This window comes from Bufo bufo, chromosome 4 (genome assembly GCF_905171765.1).
Source record: "Bufo bufo chromosome 4, aBufBuf1.1, whole genome shotgun sequence".
In the NCBI taxonomy this organism is placed as follows: domain Eukaryota; kingdom Metazoa; phylum Chordata; class Amphibia; order Anura; family Bufonidae; genus Bufo; species Bufo bufo.
This window is the reverse complement of record NC_053392.1, coordinates 399,127,180-399,136,178: the sequence shown is the minus strand read 5'-3', so window position 1 is coordinate 399,136,178 and position 8,999 is coordinate 399,127,180.

The following is an 8,999-nucleotide window of genomic DNA, read 5'->3' as shown; positions in this document are numbered from 1 at the left end:
GATTGAAGGGTGCTATTGCCATATACCTGTTTCCGCCAAATACGGATTGAAGGGTGCTATTGCCATATACCTGTTTCCGCCATATAATGATTGAGGGGTGCCATATACCTTCTTCACCAAATACTGATTGAGGGCTGCGATACACCTGCTTGCACAAATATTGATTGAGGGGTGCCATAATACTGATTGAGAGGTGCAATATACCTGTTTCCACCAAATACTGATTGAGAGGTGCTATATACCTGTTTCCGCCAAAAATAATGATTGAGGGGTGCCATATACCATCTTCCACAAAATACTGATTGAGGGGTGCAATTGCTATATACCTGTTTCCGCCAAATACTGATTGAGGGGTGCTATATATCTGTTTCTGCCCAATACTGATAGAGGGGTGCCATATACCTTCTTCCACAAAATACTGATTGAAGGGTGCTATTGCTATATACTTTCTTCCACCAAATAGCGATTGAGGGCTGCGATACACCTGCTTCCACAAAATACTGATTAAGGGGTGCCATATACCTGTTTCCGCAAAATACTGATTGAGGGGTGCTATATATCTGTTTCCGCCATATAATGATTGAGGGGTGCCATATACCTTCTTCACCAAATACTGATTGAGGGCTGCGATACACCTGCTTCCACAAAATATTGATTGAGGGGTGCCATAATACTGATTGAGGGGTGCCATATACGTTTCCGACAAATACTGATTAAGGGGTGCTATATACCTTCTTCCACAAAATTCTGATTGAGGGGTGCTATATACCTGTTTCCGCCAAAAACTGATTGAGGGGTGCATCATATCAGTTTCCGCCAAATACTGATTAAGTGGTGCTATACACCTTCTTCCACAAAATACTGATTGAAAGGTGCGATTGCTATAAACCTTCTTCCACCAAATACTGATTGAGGGCTGCGATACACCTGCTTCTACAAAATAATAATTTAGGGGTGCCATATACCTATTTCCGCCAAATACTGATTGAGGGGTGCCATATACCTGTTTCCGCCTAATACTGATTGAGGGGTACCATATTCCTTCTTCCACTAAATACTGATTAAGGGGTGCTATTGCTATATACCTTCTTCCACCAAATACTGATTGAGGGCTGCGATTCACCTGCTTCCACAAAATACTGATTGAGGGGTGCCATATACCTGTTTCCGCCAAATACTGATTGAAGGGTGCTATTGCCATATACCTGTTTCCGCCAAATACTGATTGAAGGGTGCTATTGCCATATACCTGTTTCCGCCAAATACTGATTGAAGGGTGCTATTGCTATATACCTTCTTCCACAAAATACTGATTGAGGGGTACAATATACCGGTTTACACCAAATACTGATTGAGGGCTGCGTTTCACCTGCTTCCACAAAATACTGATTGAGGGGTGCCATATACCTGTTTCCGCCAAATACTGATTGAAGGGTGCTATTGCCATATACCTGTTTCCGCCAAATACGGATTGAAGGGTGCTATTGCCATATACCTGTTTCCGCCATATAATGATTGAGGGGTGCCATATACCTTCTTCACCAAATACTGATTGAGGGCTGCGATACACCTGCTTGCACAAATATTGATTGAGGGGTGCCATAATACTGATTGAGAGGTGCAATATACCTGTTTCCACCAAATACTGATTGAGAGGTGCTATATACCTGTTTCCGCCAAAAATAATGATTGAGGGGTGCCATATACCATCTTCCACAAAATACTGATTGAGGGGTGCAATTGCTATATACCTGTTTCCGCCAAATACTGATTGAGGGGTGCTATATACCAGTTTCTGCCCAATACTGATAGATGGGTGCCATATACCTTCTTCCACAAAATACTGATTGAAGGGTGCTATTGCTATATACTTTCTTCCACTAAATACCGATTGAGGGCTGCGATACACCTGCTTCCACAAAATACTGATTAAGGGGTGCCATATACCTGTTTCCGCAAAATACTGATTGAGGGGTGCTATATATCTGTTTCCGCCATATAATGATTGAGGGGTGCCATATACCTTCTTCACCAAATACTGATTGAGGGCTGCGATACACCTGCTTCCACAAAATATTGATTGAGGGGTGCCATAATACTGATTGAGGGGTGCCATATACCTGTTTCCGACAAATACTGATTAAGGGGTGCTATATACCTTCTTCCACAAAATTCTGATTGAGGGGTGCTATATACCTGTTTCCGCCAAAAACTGATTGAGGGGTGCATCATATCAGTTTCCGCCAAATACTGATTAAGTGGTGCTATACACCTTCTTCCACAAAATACTGCTTGAAAGGTGCGATTGCTATAAACCTTCTTCCACCAAATACTGATTGAGGGCTGCGATACACCTGCTTCTACAAAATAATAATTTAGGGGTGCCATATACCTATTTCCGCCTAATACTGATTGAGGGGTACCATATTCCTTCTTCCACTAAATACTGATTAAGGGGTGCAATTGCTATATACCTTCTTCCACCAAATACTGATTGAGGGCTGCGATTCACCTGCTTCCACAAAATACTGATTGAGGGGTGCCATATACCTGTTTCCGCCAAATACTGATTGAAGGGTGCTATTGCCATATACCTGTTTCCGCCAAATACTGATTAGAGGGTGCTATTGCCATATACCTGTTTCCGCCAAAAAATTTTGATTGGAGGGTGCTATTGCCATATACCTGTTTCCGCCAAATATTGATTGAAGGGTGCTATTGCTATATACCTTCTTCCACAAAATACTGATTGAGGGGTACAATATACCGGTTTACACCAAATACTGATTGAGGGCTGCGATTCACCTGCTTCCACAAAATACTGATTGAGGGGTGCCATATACCTGTTTCCGCCAAATACTGATTGAAGGGTGCTATTGCCATATACCTGTTTCCGACAAATACTGATTGAAGGGTGCTATTGCCATATACCTGTTTCCGCCAAATACTGATTGAAGGGTGCTATTGCTATATACCTTCTTCCACAAAATACTGATTGAGGGGTACAATATACCGGTTTACACCAAATACTGATTGAGGGGTTCTATATACCTGCTACTGCCAAATACTGATTGAGGGGTGCCATATACCTTCTTCCACAAAATACTGATTGAGGGGTGCTATTGCTATATACCTTCTTCCACCAAATACTGATTGAGGGCTGCGATACACCTGCTTCTACAAAATACTAATTGAGAGTTGAAATATACCTGTTTCCGCCAAATACTGATTGAGGGGTGCTATATACATTTTTCCGCCTAATACTGATTGAGGGGTGCCATATACCTTCTTCCACTAAATACTGATTGAGGTCTGCGATTCACCTGCTTCCACAAAATACTGATTGAGGGGTGCCATATACCTGTTTCCGACAAATACTGATTAAGGGGTGCTATATACCTTCTTCCACAAAATTCTGATTGAGGGGTGCTATATACCTGTTTCCGCCAAAAACTGATTGAGGGGTGCATCATATCAGTTTCCGCCAAATACTGATTAAGTGGTGCTATACACCTTCTTCCACAAAATACTGCTTGAAAGGTGTGATTGCTATAAACCTTCTTCCACCAAATACTGATTGAGGGCTGCGATACACCTGCTTCTACAAAATAATAATTTAGGGGTGCCATATACCTATTTCCGCCTAATACTGATTGAGGGGTACCATATTCCTTCTTCCACTAAATACTGATTAAGGGGTGCTATTGCTATATACCTTCTTCCACCAAATACTGATTGAGGGCTGCGATTCACCTGCTTCCACAAAATACTGATTGAGGGGTGCCATATACCTGTTTCCGCCAAATACTGATTGAAGGGTGCTATTGCCATATACCTGTTTCCGCCAAATACTGATTGAAGGGTGCTATTGCCATATACCTGTTTCCGCCAAATACTGATTGAAGGGTGCTATTGCTATATACCTTCTTCCACAAAATACTGATTGAGGGGTACAATATACCGGTTTACACCAAATACTGATTGAGGGGTTCTATATACCTGCTACTGCCAAATACTGATTGAGGGGTGCCATATACCTTCTTCCACAAAATACTGATTGAGGGGTGCTATTGCTATATACCTTCTTCCACCAAATACTGATTGAGGGCTGCGATACACCTGCTTCTACAAAATACTAATTGAGAGGTGAAATATACCTGTTTCCGCCAAATACTGATTGAGGGGTGCTATATACATTTTTCCGCCTAATACTGATTGAGGGGTGCCATATACCTTCTTCCACTAAATACTGATTGAGGTCTGCGATTCACCTGCTTCCACAAAATACTGATTGAGGGGTGCCATATACCTGTTTTTCCACCAAATACTGATTGAGGGGTGCTATATACCTGTTTCCGCCAAATACTGATTGAGGGGTGCTATGTGCCTTCTTCCACAAAATCCTGATTAAGGGGTGCTATATAACAGTTTTCGCCAACTACTGATTGAGAAGTGCTATATACCAGTTTCCGCCAAATACTGATTGACGGGTGCTATACACCTTCTTCCACAAAATACTGATTGAAGGGTGCGATTGCTATAGACCTTCTTCCACCAAATACTGATTGAGGGCTGCGATACACCTGCTTCCACAAAATACTAATTGAGGGGTGCCATATACCTTCTTCCGCAAAATACTGATTGAGGGGTGCTATATACCTTATTTTACAGAATCCTGATTGAGGGGTGCTATATACCAGTTTCTGCCAAATACTGACTGAGGGGTGCTATACACCTTCTTCCACAAAATACTGATTGAGGTGTGCTATTGCTATAGACCTTCTTTCGATTTAACACAACCAGTTCTAGTTGGTCAAACTATCATGAAGTATTGGGCTAGACCCTAAATCAATATTGAAAATCACAATGAATGGGTAGCTTTAAAAAGTATATAAAACATAACATTTAATTATGTATAGGATAAAATAATGGGCCCTACTAAACTTGACAAATAATGTATAAATAGTTGCCACTAGTTACACATATCTCCTAAAATAATGGACGGAGATAAGAAGGGACCAATAAAGGGACAGTAGTATGTAAAGAGACAGGATGAAGGGTAGCCAGGTACCAAGGCAGAAAGACACAGTGCTGGGTCCCAAAACCCTAAGTCGCCCTGTCTATCTGTGTCCTCCCTCCTGTCTACCACAATATCCCTATTATCGCCCTTCCTAAGAATGGACTGCCCAGCTTTGCCCGATAGCCAGAATATGGTCCTGAGGGGGTTACCCTAACTGAAGAACAAGGGGCAAATAAGCTGGCAGAGAATATTTGTGATGAATCAAATGTAAGTAAATCCACAGGTGTTGGGAAATCACCTCCAGTGCCAATCAAGTTCATACACAAACAGATAAATAATCAAAGTACATAACACATTCTATTGATGGTATGGTCCCGACGCGTTTCCTCAGTATAGCCTGATTCGTCAGGGGACAAGATTATGCTAGAGAGCCCTAAAAAATGGGCTCTATTCTCCAACAAAAAAGGAGGGTCACAGAGGGCACACTGAATATTCACAACCTGCAAGCTATTAGCAGTCTACCTGGTGTTGGAGACCTGCGCAGCAGAGAGAATATACCGGTGAATACCTGTGTGGCCTCCAATTGGCCGACCGTTGTAGGGTAAAGGCCAAGTCACCCTCAATTTTAAAAGACCTGCGGTTATCACTGGTATTTGATCTCTGACCGTATGGAGAAAGAGATACAGGGTGTTCAAAGAATGGTGCACACCCCTATCCAGGTATATGTCTAAACCTGGAGAATAAACCAGAAATAATCAGAGGTCAACAGTCTTATCCAAACCAAGATATTTTGTTTAATAAGACTTCAATCCAAACCTGGTAAACCAGTGATCATATATTCATACATGCATATCATTAACTGAAAGTATCTATTCAGTGTACTTCCAGGAAGAAAGGCATTCTGTCAGTTAATGGTATCTATTTAAGACACACATTGTAACCGATCCCCCACCAGTGATGTCACCAGCAGATGTTAAAAGGTCAGTACAACGTTACTTATCTGATGCTAGTAGCAGTCTGACATACAAGCAAAAAATGATAATAAGCAACTTATCTGTACAGTCCTTGGTAATGACTGTTTCTAGATAGGAATGGATGAGGGGTATTCCCTGGCGTCCCGCGTGTAGCAGTGGCAATGTAGCCAGATTCGCGGGTCATTTAAAAAGCCGAGAAGCCCCGCCTCCAAATAACGCCCCCTCTTTGTCAAATCGCGTCATAGTCACGTGATACTGCCGATATTCCGCCCATAATCACGTGGTGCTCTTTCTTACTATGACGTCTGGCGTGGAGGCGGATTCCTATTGCCAGGCAACCAAGATGACACTACGCTTTCATAGTCAAGTCGAGGTCAGTACATATCAGGTAGCCTACCGGAACGCCGCCTACCCTTATTAGGTTTCAGGCGGCTTCAAGTCTCCACTGCGCTTGTTAGGGGTAATTGTTATGGTGAGATGCAGGGATGAGATCAGAGGGCAAGTAAGTTCAACGTCTGCTCCCACCACAATATGAATTGTTTTCCATTGGTCCGTCTGGTCTGCGGTGTTCCTAATGGAATATTAGAGTTTATCAGTTGGTTCTTCAAATAGCTGTCTTGACAAACGATTGCAACATCACAGCCATATTTAAATATGCCTATCTTAATCAAGATCCCCAAAGGGGGTATAATGACCTAGTTCGAAATGTCACTCCAGCAGTATTTTTATTTTTATTTTTTGTTGCCACAATGATACAACTACTTTCTGAAGGAAACTGGAGGGGACCGCAGAGGTAGCACTGTCAAGGTACAATGTAGCAGCCAAATGACAACTGCTCATTTAGACCTCTAGGGGCTACAGTCTGTAGATGGAATATCCACCAAGTCTCCCTCTGCAGTATTTTACGGTCCCAGTCTCCTCCCCTTTTGGGTCTCGCGACCAGTTCAATGCCCATGAATCTCAGCTCCGAGGCATCCCCCCCATGCATCATGTTGATATGTTTAGCAATGGGTGTGTCTCTGTCATTTCTAATGTCGCCTAGGTGTTCACCTATCCGACGTCGCAACTACCGGGTGGTTTTCCCGATATATTCAAGACCACAGATACAGTTGGCCCTATAACTAACTCCCCTGGAGCGACACTTGATAAAATGTCTAATTTGGTGACACTTGCCGGTGACATTGGCATGGAACGACCGTCCCTTTTGGATATGACCACATGCCACACAACCACTACAGCGAAAACAACCGATTGGGCGTTGAAGCCATGTCTCTTTACAATCACGTGTATCGCTGTAGTGGCTGTGTACAAGGCGATCCCTAAGACTAAGGCCCCTTCGGTAGGTGACCTGTGCTGTTTCCGGGATGACCACCTTGATGTCTGGATCAATGAGGAGAACCTCCCAGTGTCTTCTCAGTATCTGTTTGATCTCTGCGGAACAATCATCAAAAGTACCTATAAGGCGTATTAGGCCTATATCCGGTACTTTAGGTTTGGGATAGAGAAGTTCATCTCTCTTACTACCACAAGCTCTTTTAAAGGCACTTTTCAGGACCGCATCAGGATACCCCCTTTCCCGGAAACGACTTCTGAGGTCATCAGCCTGTGTTTTAAAGGTTTCCCAAGTGGAACAGTTCCTCCTGATGCGCAGGTACTGTCCCACTGGTATTCCCCTTTTTAACGGGAAAGGATGATGGCTACTCCAATGTAGGAGTGAATTTGTGGAGGTGGGTTTCCTGAAAATGTCAGTTTGAATCAAATCATCCCTGCCCCTCGAGATAGTGATATCCAGGAAAGGCAAGGTGTTCGCTTCAAAAACAGAGGTAAACTTCATGTTTATATCATTGACATTGAGATACTTAACAAATTCTGAGAACTCTGTTTCTCCCCCTTTCCAGACGACAAAAACATCGTCAATGAATCTTGCCCAAGTGACGATGCAGGAGATGTGTCTATTGGGCGCGTCGCCAAAGACTAGGGTCCTCTCCCACCAGCCCAGGAACAAGTTGGCATACGATGGGGCACATGAACTCCCCATCGCGGTGCCCCTGAGCTGGTGGTAGAGGACACCGTCAAACAGAAAGTAATTCCTTGTGAGGACAAAATTAAGCAGTTGCAGGACAAAAACATTGTGTGGAAAAAACTGTTGGCCCCTGGTATACAAGAAAGATTCCACTGCCCTCATCCCGAGGTGATGAGGTATGGACGAATAGAGGGCCTCAACGTCGATAGAGGCTAGGGATGTCCCCTCCTCCAAGCTGATACCCTCAAGACGACCAAGAAGATCACTCGTATCCCTCAGGTATGAGGGCAGTGTTTTAACGAACGGTGCCAATATGTGATCTAGGTAGATCCCCAGGTTTTGAGTCAAGCTGTTCACTCCCGAAACAATTGGGCGTCCCTTGACAGGAAACCCACCCTTATGCACCTTAGGTAGGCTATAAAAGGTGGCTAGTGTAGGATGTTTCTTATACAAGTACTCAAATTCGTCACCAGAAATGAGGTCATTGGTTTTAGCCTGTCGTAATATGTCAATTAACTCACTTTGATATTTATCCGTAGGATCACATTTTAATTTTTCATAGGTGTTCCTATCGTCAAGTAAGATATGACACATATTGGTATAGTCATTGGTGTTCATCAAAACGATGTTCCCCCCCTTGTCCGAGGGTTTGATGATAAGATTTTTCTTTTTCTCCAAGTCCAGCAAAGCTTTATATTCGCTTTTGCTGCAGTTGAAGCCACCATGGCTAGATGTCAAGCTGGTTAAGTCACGACAAACCTGGTTCACAAACACATCTATACAGGTTGGGTCCCCCAGCGGAGGCATTTTAAGGCTTTTGTTTTTAAGTGAGGTGAAAGGGCCTTTGCCCTCCTGGGGAATACTATCACTCAAGCCGTATAGAAGGCGAACATCTTGAAGGATGTCGGGTGAGATACCCATCTCCTTGCTCTCTCGCCTAGCGACAAGCGCAAAATGTTTGCGCCATCTAAGTTTTCTGGCA